Consider the following 13245-nt stretch of genomic DNA (forward strand, 5'->3'; position numbering starts at 1 on the left):
CGGGTGCGGGCGGCGATGTGGGCGCGCGGCGCCACGTGGCTTCGTGGGATTGGCCCGGGCGGATCGGGCGGACAATGTCCGTCGGCGGGGGAGTTTGTCCGGCGCGCGCGAGGTGGCGGATCTAGGGTTTCGGGGGGAAGAAGAAGAAGAAAACGGAGGGGATCTTTAAATAGACATAGGAGGAGCTAGGAGAGTCCAAATGAGGAGCGGTTTTCGGCCACGCGATCATGATCGAACGCTCTAGATGATGGAGAGGGTTTAGGTGGGTTTTGGGCCAGATTGGAGGGGTGTTGGGCTGCAACACACACGAGGCCTTTTCGGTTCCTCGGTTAACCGTTGGAGTATCAAACGAAGTCCAAATGATACGGAACTTGACAGGCGGTCTACCGGTAGTAAACCAAGGCCGCTTGGCAAGTCTCGGTCCAATCCGGAAATGTTTAATCCCCACACACGAAAGAAAGCTAGAACTGACCACCGGAGGAGAACGAAGCGCCGGAATGCGAAACGGACAATGGGGAAAAAGCTCGAATGCATGAGACGAACACGTATGCAAATGCAATGCACATGATGACATGATATGAGATGCATGACAACGACAACAACACACGGAGACAAAGACCCGAACCCGAGAATATAAAATAACTTAAAGCCGGAAACGACAAGAGTTGGAGTACAAATTGGGAAAGTTACATCCGGGTGGTTACAACACTCCACCACTATGAAAGGATCTCGTCCCGAGATCTATGACTGAAAGAACGTCGGGTACTCAGAACGGAGGTGATCCTCGCGTTCCCAGGTAGCTTCACGGTCGGAATGGTGTGACCACTTGACTTTGAGAAATTTGATTGACTTGTTGCGAGTCTTGCGTTCAGTCTCTTCAAGAATAGCAACTGGGTGCTCACGATAGGAAAGATCTTCTTGGAGGTCAATGTCCTTGAAGTTGACGGTGCAGTTAGGAGTCTTGAAGCACTTTCGGAGCTAAGAGACATGGAACACGTCATGAACATTTGCAAAGTTTGAAGGAAGCTCGAGTTGATAGGCGAGGTCGCCTCTCTTGCTGACAATCTTGAAAGGTCCCACGTATCTAGGGGCAAGCTTCCCTTTGATACCAAAGCGACGAGTACCTTTCATAGGAGAGACACGGAGGTAAACATGATCTCCGATCTCGAAAGCCAAATCACGGTGCTTACTATCATAGTAGCTCTTCTGACGGGGTTGGGCTGCTTTGAGGTTATCACGAATGACTTTGCACATTTCCTCTTCCTCTGTGATTAAGTCATTTCCAAGAAGCTGACGTTCACCGGTTTCGGACCAGTTGAGAGGGGTGCGGCACTTCCTGCCATACAGAATTTCAAATGGGGCCTTGCCCGAACTTGCTTGAAAACTGTTGTTGTAGGAGAATTCAGCATAAGGAAGACAATCCTCCCACTTCATGCCGAAGGAGATCACACAAGCCCTGAGCATATCTTCAAGAATCTGGTTGACACGCTCGACTTGACCACTAGTTTGAGGATGGAAAGCTATGCTGAAGCGGATGTTGGTGCCCATGGCCTTCTGAAAAGAATCCCAAAACTTGAAGGTAAAGATGCTGCCACGGTCTGAAGAGATCACCTATGGAATACCGTGCAGAGAGACAATACAAGAGGTATAGAGTTCTGCCAATTGAGCTGCAGTGATCGACTCTTTAATAGGCAGAAAGTGAGCCACTTTGGTGAGTTTGTCGATGACAACGAATATAGCATCATTGCCACGCTTGGACTTTGGAAACCCAGTCACGAAGTCCATTTCGATGTGGTCAAACTTCCATTCTGGAATGGCAAGAGGTTGGAGGAGACCAGCTGGCCTTTGGTGTTCTGCCTTCACTCTTCTACAGACATCACATTCATTGACGAATTGAGCAATCTCGCGCTTCATTCGAGTCCACCAATAAGCCTGCTTAAGGTCCTGATACATCTTCGTACTCCCAGGGTGGATGGAGAGGAGAGAATTGTGAGCCTCGTTCATGATCACTTTACGAAGGCCACCTTTGGGCACAACAATACGATCCTCGAAGTAGAGAGTATCCTTGTCATCAAGGCGGTAGCACTTGTACTTGGGTTGACTCTTGGCAATCCCAATCTTCACCTTTTTCACCATAGCATCAAGAAGCTGGGCTTGGCGAATCTGGTCTTCCAAGGTAGGAGAGACTTGAAGGTTGGCGAGGAAACCTTGAGGAACAACTTGCAGATTAAGTTTGCGGAAAGCTTCACAAAGCTCGGGTTGATACGGCTTGAGAATCAGACTGTTGCAATAAGCCTTTCTGCTCAATGCGTCAGCAATCACATTGGCCTTGCCTGGAGTATACTCGATACTCGGATTATACTCTTGAATCATTTCGACCCATCGAGTTTGCCTGAGATTGAGATTAGGCTGAGTGAAGATGTACTTGAGACTCTTGTGATCAGTGAAAATGTCCACTTTTCTTCCCAATAGAAGATGTCTCCAAGTCAAAAGAGCATGCACAACTGCCGCCAACTCGAGATCATGAGTGGGGTAGTTCTTCTCATTGGGCTTCAATTGGCGAGAGGTATAAGCAACAACTTTCTTCTCTTGCATCAAAACTGCGCCAAGACCTTGGAGAGAGGCATCACAAAAGACCTCGTACGGCTTGCATTCATCAGGCGGAGTCAGAACTGGAGCAGTGATCAATTTCTCTTTCAAAGTGTTGAAAGCAATGTCACACTCCGGAGACCAAACATACTTGACGTGCTTCTGGAGAAGATTAGAGAGAGGCTTCGCAATCTTAGAAAAGTTTTCAACGAATCTTCGACAATAGCTTGCGAGACCGAGGAAGCTACGGAGTTGCTTCATGTTCTGAGGAGGTTCCCAATTCACAATTGTAGACACCTTCTTAGGATTCACAGCAATGCCCTTGGCAGAGATGATATGACCAAGATAAAGAACCTCATCGAGCCAAAATTCACACTTGGAGAACTTGGCGTAGAACTGGTGTTCTCTGAGCTTATCGAGTACCAAACGCAAGTGCTTGGCATGATCTTCCTTGTTCTTCGAGAAAACCAGAATGTCGTCGAGATAGACCAAAACGAAGTCATTGGTGTAGGTGTTGAAGATGAAGTTCATCATGCGAGAGAACGTCGGAGGAGCGTTGACGAGGCCAAAAGACATGACAATGTATTCATATGAACCATAGCTTGTCCTAAAAGCCGTCTTGGGAATATCTTGCTCACGGATTCGAATCTGATGATAACCCATACGGAGATCAAGCTTGGAGAATACTTGGGCACCTTTGAGTTGTTCGAACAGCTCGTTGATGTTGGGAAGTGGGTATTTGTTCTTTATGGTCTTCTTGTTCAATGGACGGTAATCAACACAAAGTCGGTCCGTTCCACCCTTCTTCTTCACAAAAAGAACACCACAACCCCACGGAGAAGAACTAGGCCGGATGAGACCCATTTTCTCTTGAATATCGAGTTGCTTCTTTAGCTCCTTCAACTCTTCAGGTCCGAGCTTGTAAGGATGCTTGCACACAGGTTCCGTACCGGGCTCAAGATCAACAACGAATTCAACTGGCCGGTGCGGAGGCATTCCTAGAAGCTCTTCTGGAAAGACGTCTTGATATTCGCAAACGACTGGAATTTGCGAGATAGCATCCAGTTCACCCTTCTCATTGAGAGAAAATAGACGGATGGTATTATCCCGAGCGGCAAAGACAATTACATCCTCAGAAGAATGAGTCAATTGAATCTTCCTGGCTGCACAATCAAGCTGAGCCTTGTGCTTAGAAAGCCAATCCATCCCGAGAATAAGATCAATAACCGAGTTACCAAGAACCATTAGAGATGCCAGAAACTTGAAATCACCCATCATGATAGAAATATCCGGAATCATCATACTAGAACTCAGACGCTTAGCCGGAGAGACGACTTGCATAGCTCTAGGTAAAGCCTTAGTACTAAAATTGTTCTCTGATGCAAATGGGAATGACATGAAGGAATGCGATGCACCAGAGTCAAAAAGTACTTTTGCAGGAATATCGTTAATAGGAAGGTTACCCATGATGACATCTGATGAGTCCTCTGCCTGAGCTGCATTCATCAAGTTGACCTTGGCGTGCTTGGGGTTATGCTTGACCCCAGCTGTACTTGCCGATCTGACAGGAGGAGGAGGAAGACGCCTCTGGTTGAAACACTTGTTGGCATAGTGACCCTTCTGTTGACACTTGTTGCACGTGACCTCTGAAAGCGGAAGGTGATACGGAGCACTCGATCTTGGAGCTTGAGACGAAGTCTTGTTCTGAAAGCCAGGGTTGGGTGGGTGGGAAGAACCACTGCCACCTTTGCTCTTCTGCTGATACGGCTGACGAAACGGAGGAGGAGGAAGCCAATACTTCTGCTACTTGGCCACTTGAGTAAAGGAAGAAGGAGTAACATCTCTGACTCGCTTCTTGGAAGCATCACACCTCAACTGAGCGGCCTCTTGCTTCAGTGCCATGTTGTAGAACTCATCGTACCTCAAGGGCTCAAAGAGAACAAGAGCTAGCTGAATTTCTTCTCTGAGACCACCCCTGAACTGGTATATCATGCTCTTCTCATCAGGGACGTCCTGCTTGTCAAAGCGGGCAAGCTTCTGAAACAACTTGTTGTAGTCATAGAAAGACAAAGAGCCTTGCTTCAGGTTGCGGAATTCCTCACGCTTGCTTTCAACCACACTCTGAGGGATATGGTGAGCTCGAAAATCTTGACGGAATTCGTCCCAAGTGATCACACGTCCACCTCTGGAATCCTTGTACTGCTGGAACCATTCTGCAGCTTGATCTTTGAGTTGGAAGGAAGCGAACTTGAAAAAGTCCTCAGGCCTGACGTTACTGCACTCGAAATGCTTGCACAGATCCACAAGCCAATCGTCAGCATCGGTTGCCTCAACACAATTGCTGAAAGTCTTTGGCCCGTTAGCAAGGAACTGGTTGAGTGTAGCAGAGTGATTCTGATTGTTGCCTTGGTTCCCTTGGTTGCGCTCTTGAAGAATTTGCATGATCAACTGTGTGTTTGCATTGGTTGCGGCTATCACAGCTTGCCATGCCTCCGAAGGAGGTGGAGGTGGTGGCGGATCAGGATTCGGAGTCGTGCGCGTTGGAGGAGCCATCCTGAAGAGGTTGACATCCATTAGCACATCGATAGACAAATATTGAAGCTGAATCCAACGGAATGAAAATTGCAACATATAGTCTTCACATCCGAACAAAATGAATGAATGCATTCCTCTTGAAATGGTCACATATCCATAAATAGAGAAGCCACGTAGAATTAAGGTAAAGAAATAAATCAACAAGGTACGGATCAAGAACGAACAATCGGTAAGAAATCCCAATCTCAAACCAATATCCGTGGAAGAAGAACTAGAGCTACAAGAATTCCCACCTATGAAACTCCCGAACCTTTCCGGTTATGCAATCAGGTGTTGGGGATACAGGGGAAGCATAATACCTCACCCAATTCTAGCAAATCCTACATCCAGCTGTATCCATCCTTCAACACATAACCAAGAAAAACTTCGGAAACCATCTACCTCAACCTTCGAAAAGCATCCGTTATACAAGTTATGGCGATACTCCCGAACTCCCGCCCTAGTACTGGGTGGCGTCGAGGTTATCTCACCAACGAACTACATAAAAGAGATTTTCGATGTCGGCGTGCTAAAATCAGGTATTCCAGAATAGCAACGATAAAATTATGATGACAACACCTCAGAGCTCAACTCCTCGGGACACTTCCACTAAACCCCTGACAGGAGGCACCAAGACAATGTTCTCATCATAAAACCATCGGAACGATTCCAAGATACCCGCGTGATCCTAAATTTTTTTTGGTGAAATTTGAGAAGAGAAGAGTCAAAACTCTACATCAGGATGCCTTACCAGAGCGATGAGGAGACTGGGAAGTAAAAAGAATTCCTAAAATCTCCGATATATAATTCCTAAATGACTCAAAACATTTTTCTAGACACAACTCGGCTGCTAAAAACGATCAAGCAATGGGGCTCCTAAGGTCGGGGAAGGCTCTGATTACCAACTTGTAACACCCTCGACGCGACTATATCTCCCACGTGTCGAGGCATGACTTAGAGGCATAATCGCATTGAAGGCATATGTCGCAAGTCAGGCAATCATCACAAACATCCCATGTAATATAATTAATAAAAGGGGAGATAACATAGTTGGCTTACAATCGCCACGTCAATCAAGTACATAAATAACATTACAATCATCCAAACACTCATGGCCCGTCTACGGCGCCAAAATAAAAGATAACCCAACATGCGACACGGTCCCGATCACCCCCAACAGGGCACCACTACTGATCATCAGGAAAGGAAACATAGTAACATTGAGAGTCCTCGTCGAACTCCCACTTGAGCTCGAGCGCGTCACCTGGAGCGGAATCATCAGGCCCTGCATCTGGTGTAATAGTAATCTGTGAGCCACAGGGACTCAGCAATCTCGCACCCTCGCGATCAAGACTATTTAAGCTTAATAGGTAGGGTAAGGTAAAAATAAGTGGAGCTGCAGCAAGCGACTAGCATATATGGTGGCTAACTTATTCGCAAAAGAGAGCGAGAAGAGGAGGCAAAGCGCGAGCGGGAAACTAGAGGACAATCTGCGCAAACATTACTCCAACACCGTGTCCACCTCCCGGACTCCGCCGAGAAGAGGCCATCATGGTAACACACTCAGTTGATTCATTTTAATTAAGTTAAGGTTCAAGTTATCTACAACCGGACATTAACAAATTCCCATCTGCCCATAACCGCGGGCACGACTTTCGAAAGTTCAAATCCCTGCAGGGGAGTCCCAACTTAGCCCATGACAAGCTCTCACGGTCAACGAAGGAATAGACCTCCTCCCGAGACATTCCGATCAGACTCGGTACCTTGGTTCTTCAAGACACTTCGACAGGTTAAAACAAGACCAGTAACACCGCCCGAATGTGCCGACAAATCCCGATAGGAGCTGCACATATCTCGTTCTCAGGGCACACTCAGATGAGACTAGCTACGAGTAAAACCAACCCTCAAGTTGCCCCGAGGTGGCCCCATAGGCAGCTCAGTTCGGACCAACACTCAGAGGAGCACTGGCCCGGGGGGGGCATTAAAATAAGATGACCCTTGAGTCCGCGAAACCCAAGGGAAAAGGCTAGGTGGCAAATGGTAAAAACCAAGGTTGGGCATTGCTGGAAAAGCTTTAATCAAGGCGAACTATCGAGGGGTTCCCATTATAACCCAACCACGTAAGGAACGCAAAATCCGGGAACATAACACCGATATGACGGAAACTAGGGCGGCAAGAGTGGAACAAAACACTAGCCGAGAGGCCGAGCCTTCCACCCTTTACCAAGTATATAGATGCATTAAGATAACATGGCAATATAATGGTATCCCAACAAGTAAATAAATGTTCCAACAAGGAACGGTCTCCAATCTTCACCTGCAACTAGCAACGCTATAAGAGGGGTTGAGCAAAGCGGTAACATAGCCAATCAACGGCTTGCTAGGACATGGTGGGTTAGAGGTTTGACATGGCAATTTGGGAGGCTTGAAAGCAAATGGTAGGCATCGTAGCATTGGCATAGCAAAAGAGCGAGCAAACTAGCATAGCAAAGATAGTAGTGATTTCGAGGGTATGATCATCTTGCCTGCAAAGTTGTCAGAGTTGACTGGATCCTCGAAAGCAAACTCAACAGGCTCCTCGTTAGTGAACTCGTCTCCCGGCTCTACCCAAACAAGACAAACAAGCAACAAGGACACAATTAGCCACGTGCAAGGATCAAACAATATGATGCTATGAAGATATGCTATGCGGGATGCGATGCGGGATGCATATGCAAGATGTGACAGGAAATGCATGGACCTGGCCTCAACTTGTAAAACCAAGTGTTCCACTGGAAAGATGAGATGAAATCTCTTGAAAACGATATAAAGAACGCCGGAATCGGAGTTACGGTTTGGAAATGGCAAGCGATTCAAATATGACACCGGTCTGCGATTTACAGCAAGTAGCCATCTAAACGCAATGAGATGATCAAGCTACAGCACTCAAACATGACAAAAAAATACATAGCAGGGATGCATTAAAGATGCTTAACAAAAGTCTAGCACTGAGCTACGGCCAATTCATCCATGAACAGGTTCAAACAAGTATGGCAAAAATGCATATGGTAAACAGATCTCAGACTTAGTGAAATTAACACTTGTCTGGAATTTCAGACCAGGTAGCCCTCTTCGGAGCAACAAAACTACATGCTACAGGACCTGAACATGGAAAAGTAAAGCATGGCATGGAGCTAATCAAATAACTTAACAAAAGTCCCTTAGTGACCTTTAGCCAAAAGGGATCAGAAAATATACTAACAAGCATGCGAACATAGCAAAAGCATAATCAGTTTTCAGACTTAGTGAAAACTGGCACATGCTGGAACATAACTCAAGTAGGCATGTTTACGAGCTCGATGCACTCACTACGGAGCAAGTCATGAAAAACTAAGCATACATCTATCAAGAACACACAAAATGCAAGCTAGACATGGCAAGAATAATAACATAGCATGCACGGATCAACTACAACAACATCGGCAAAATTGCAAACAAGTTGACAATCTGCCCAGATTCACAAAGTAGCAAAAGTAGAGCTCGATTGACTCAAGCTAGGTTGCTCCATAAATGCAAAAAAGGCATGGATGGATAGAGCACTACAAGATTAACAAAACATCCTTACTGATCATCCTCAAAAGAGGCACGGATCACTAGGAAACAACATGAACATATGGCATCATGAACAAAACAGCTCAAGGACTTTGTGGAAATGCTAAGTCCCTGAAAACAGAATTAGCAAGTGCACCACTTGGCAAGCTTGCACTAGGCACCAAACACATCACAAAAATACATGGGTTGCACCTCTGGAAAGATGACAAAACCCTTAACAAAACATATGTAGAGCATCATGGCATATCATGCACACAATAATCATGGCAAAAATGACAAAAGTCTAAATGGAGCAGCAGATCTGACAAATAACTCAAGTAGCCCTCTTCTAACAGCATTTCGGGCATCAAGATGAACTCAAATAAAAATGATGCAATGGAATGAAATGATGTACTCTCTGAGATGAACATTTTGATATGCTATATGCATGAGTCGGAGCTACAGATGCAAAGTTATGAGGCCATGAATAGGAGCATATGGATCTGAGAATTCGGGGACTTAGACGAATTTTTACCTCCGGATTTAGGGTTTGACCCGAGCACGCAAAACGAGGTTCGTCGCCGGGGCTTCGCCGGAGTTTGTCGCCGGAGTAGGAGGGAGAGGCCAAGAGGGGCCGGGGAGGCGCGGGACCCGAGGGGCGGCGAGGGGCGCGGCGGGCGAGGCGGCGCGGCGATGGTGCGGCAGCGGAGGGGAGGAGGCGGCGGCGCGGTGGTGCTGGGCGGCTTGGGGGCGGCGTTGGAGGAGAGGGGCGGCACGGGCGGTGGCGCCCGGGAGTCGGGTCAGGAGGGCCGGTGACGGGCCGCGCGGGCCGCGGCGGGTGCGGGCGGCGATGTGGGCGCGCGGCGCCACGTGGCTTCGCGGGATTGGCCCGGGCGGATCGGGCGGACAATGTCCGTCGGTGGGGGAGTTTGTCCGGCACGCGCGAGGTGGCGGATCTAGGGTTTCGACGGGAAGAAGAAGAAAACGGAGGGGATCTTTAAATAGACATAGGAGGAGCTAGGAGAGTCCAAATGAGGAGCGGTTTTCGGCCACGCGATCGTGATCGAACGCTCTAGATGATGGAGAGGGTTTAGGTGGGTTTTGGGCCAAATTGGAAGGGTGTTGGGCTGCAACACACACGAGGCCTTTTCGGTTCCTCGGTTAACCGTTGGAGTATCAAACGAAGTCCAAATGATACGAAACTTGACAGGCGGTCTACCAGTAGTAAACCAAGGCCGCTTGGCAAGTCTCGGTCCAATCCGGAAATGTTTAATCCCCACACATGAAAGAAAGCTAGAACTGACCACCGGAGGAGAACGAAGCGCCGGAATGCAAAACGGACAACGGGGAAAAAGCTCGAATGCATGAGACGAACACGTATGCAAATGCAATGCACATGATGACATGATATGAGATGCATGACAACGACAACAACACACGGAGACAAAGACCCGAACCCGAGAATATAAAATAACTTAAAGCCGGAAACGGCAAGAGTTGGAGTACAAATTGGGAAAGTTACATCCGGGGTGTTACACATAGCATGCACGTATGGTAAACGTTATGCAACAAATTTGAAACATGAGGTGTTATTTGATTTTCTTCCTTACGAGTGCCGGTCGGGGACGAGCGATGGTGTTTTCCTACCAATCTATCCCCCTAGGAGCATGCGCGTAGTACCGAGGTTTTTGATGACTTGTAGATTTTTGCAATAAGTATGTGAGTTTTTATGACTAATGTTGATTCCATGGATTATACGCACTCTCACCCTTCCATCCTTGCTAGCCTCTTCGGTACCGTGCATTGCCCTTTCTCACATTGAGAGTTGGCGCAAACTTCGCCGGTGCATCCAAACCCCGTGATATGATACGCTCTTTCACACATAAACCTCCTTATATCTTCCTCAAAACAGCCACCATACCTACATATTATGGCATTTCCATAGCCATTCCGAGATATATTGCCATGCAACTTTCCATCATTTCGTTCATCATGACACATTCATTATTGTCATATTGCTTAGCATGATCATGTAGTTGACATAGTATTTGTGGCAAAGCCACCGTTCATAATTCTTTCATACATGTCACTCTTGGTCCATTGCATATCCCGGTACACCGCCGGAGGTATTCATATAGAGTCATCTTTTGTTCTAGTATCGAGTTGTAATCATTGAGTTGTAAATAAATAGAAGTGTGATGATCATCATTCCCTAGAGCATTGTCCCAAGTGAGGAATAAATAAAAAATAAAAAAAGGAGAAGAAAGGCCATAAAAAAAATAAAAGGCCCAAAAAAGGAGAGAAAGGCCAAAAAAAGAGAAGGCCCAAAAAAAGAAAAAAAGAGAGAAAAAGAGAGAAGGGACAATGTTACTATCCTTTGCCACACTTGTGCTTCGAAGTAGCACCTTAATCTTCATGTTAGAGAGTCTCTTGTTTTGTCACTTTCATATACTAGTGGGAATTTTTCATTATATAACTTGGCTTGTATATTCCAACAACGGGCCTCCTCAAGTGCCCTAGGTCTTCGTGAGCAAGCAAGTTGGATGCACGCCCACTAGTTTCTTTTGTTGAGCTTTCAGCTCTAGTGCATCCGTTGCATGGCAATCCCTACTCCTTGCATTAACATCAATCGGTGGGCATCTCCATAGCCCATTGATTAGCCTCGTTGATGTGAGACTTTCTCCCTTTTTGTCTTCTCCCCATAACCCCCCTCATTATATTCTATTCCACCCATAGTGCTATGTCCATGGCTCGCGCTCATATATTGCGTGAAAGTTTATAGGTTTGAGATTACTAAAGTATGAAACAATTGCTTGGCTTGTCATCGAGGTTGTGCATGATAAGAACATTCGTGTGTGACGAAAATGAAACATGACTAAACCATATGATTTTGTAGGGATGAACTTTCTTTGGCCATGTTATTTTGAGAAGACATAATTGCTTAGTTAGTATGCTTGAAGTATTATTATTTTTATGTCAATATGAACTTTTGTCTTGAATCTTTCGGATCTGAATATTCATACCACTATTAAGAATAATTACATTAAAATTATGCCAAGTAGCACTCCGCATCAAAACTTCTGTTATTATCATTTACCTACTCGAGGACGAGCAGGAATTAAGCTTGGGATGCTTGATACGTCTCCAACGTATCTATAATTTTTGATTGCTCCATGGTATATTATCTACTGTTTGGGACATTATTTGGCTTTATTATCCACTTTTATATTATTTTTGGGACTAACCTATTAACCGGAGGCCCAACCCAGAATTGCTGTTTTTTGCCTGTTTTAGGGTTTCGAAAAAAAGGAATATCAAACGGAGTCCAAACGGAATGAAACCTTCGGGAACGTGATTTTCTCAACGAACAAGACCCGGGAGACTCGGACCCTACGTCAACAAAGAAAAGAGGAGGCCACGAGGTAGGGGCGCGCCTACCCCCCAGGCGCGCCCTCCACCCTCATGGGCCCCCTGTTGCTCCATCGACGTACTCCTTCCTCCTATATATACCTACGTACCCCCAAACGATCAGATACGGAGCCAAAACCCTAATTCCACCGCCGCAACTTTCAGTATCCATGAGATCCCATCTTGGGGCCTGTTCCAAAGCTCCGCCGGAGGGGGCATCGATCACGGAGGGCTTCTACATCAACACCATAGCCCCTCCGATGAAGTGTGAGTAGTTTACCTCAGACCTACGGGTCCATAGTTAGTAGCTAGATGGCTTCTTCTCTCCTTTTGGATCTCAATACAATGTTCTCCCCCTCTCTTGTGGAGATCTATTCGATGTAATCTTCTTTTTGCGGTGTGTTTGTTGAGATCAATGAATTGTGGGTTTATGATCAAGTCTATCTATGAATACTATTTGAATCTTCTCTGAATTCTTTTATGTATGATTGGTTATCTTTGCAAGTCTCTTCGAATTATCAGTTTGGTTTGGCCTACTAGATTGATCTTTCTTGCAATGGGAGAAGTGCTTAGCTTTGGGTTCAATCTTGCAGTGTCCTTTCCTAGTGACAGTAGGGGCAGCAAGGCACATATTGTATTGTTGCCATCGAGGATAACAAGATGGGGTTTTCTTCATATTGCATGAGTCTATCCCTCTACATCATGTCATCTTGCTTAAGGCACTACTCTGTTTTTAACTTAATACTCTAGATGCATGCTGGATAGCGGTCGATGAGTGGAGTAATAGTAGTAGATGCAGGCAGGAGTCGGTCTACTTGTCTTGGACGTGATGCCTATATACATGATCATACCTAGATATTCTCATAACTATGCCCAATTCTGTCAATTGCTCAACAGTAATTTGTTCACCCACCGTAGAATACTTATGCTCTCGAGAGAAGCCACTAGTGAAACCTATGGCCCCCGGGTCTATCTTCATCATATTAATCTCCTACTACTTAGTTATTTCCTTTGCTATTTACTTTGCCTTTATTTTAATTTGCATCTTTATCATAAAAATACCAAAAGTATTATCTTATCATATCTATCAGATCTCACTCTCGT

This window comes from Triticum dicoccoides, chromosome 6A, assembly GCF_002162155.2.
Source record: "Triticum dicoccoides isolate Atlit2015 ecotype Zavitan chromosome 6A, WEW_v2.0, whole genome shotgun sequence".
Lineage (NCBI taxonomy): Eukaryota > Viridiplantae > Streptophyta > Magnoliopsida > Poales > Poaceae > Triticum > Triticum dicoccoides.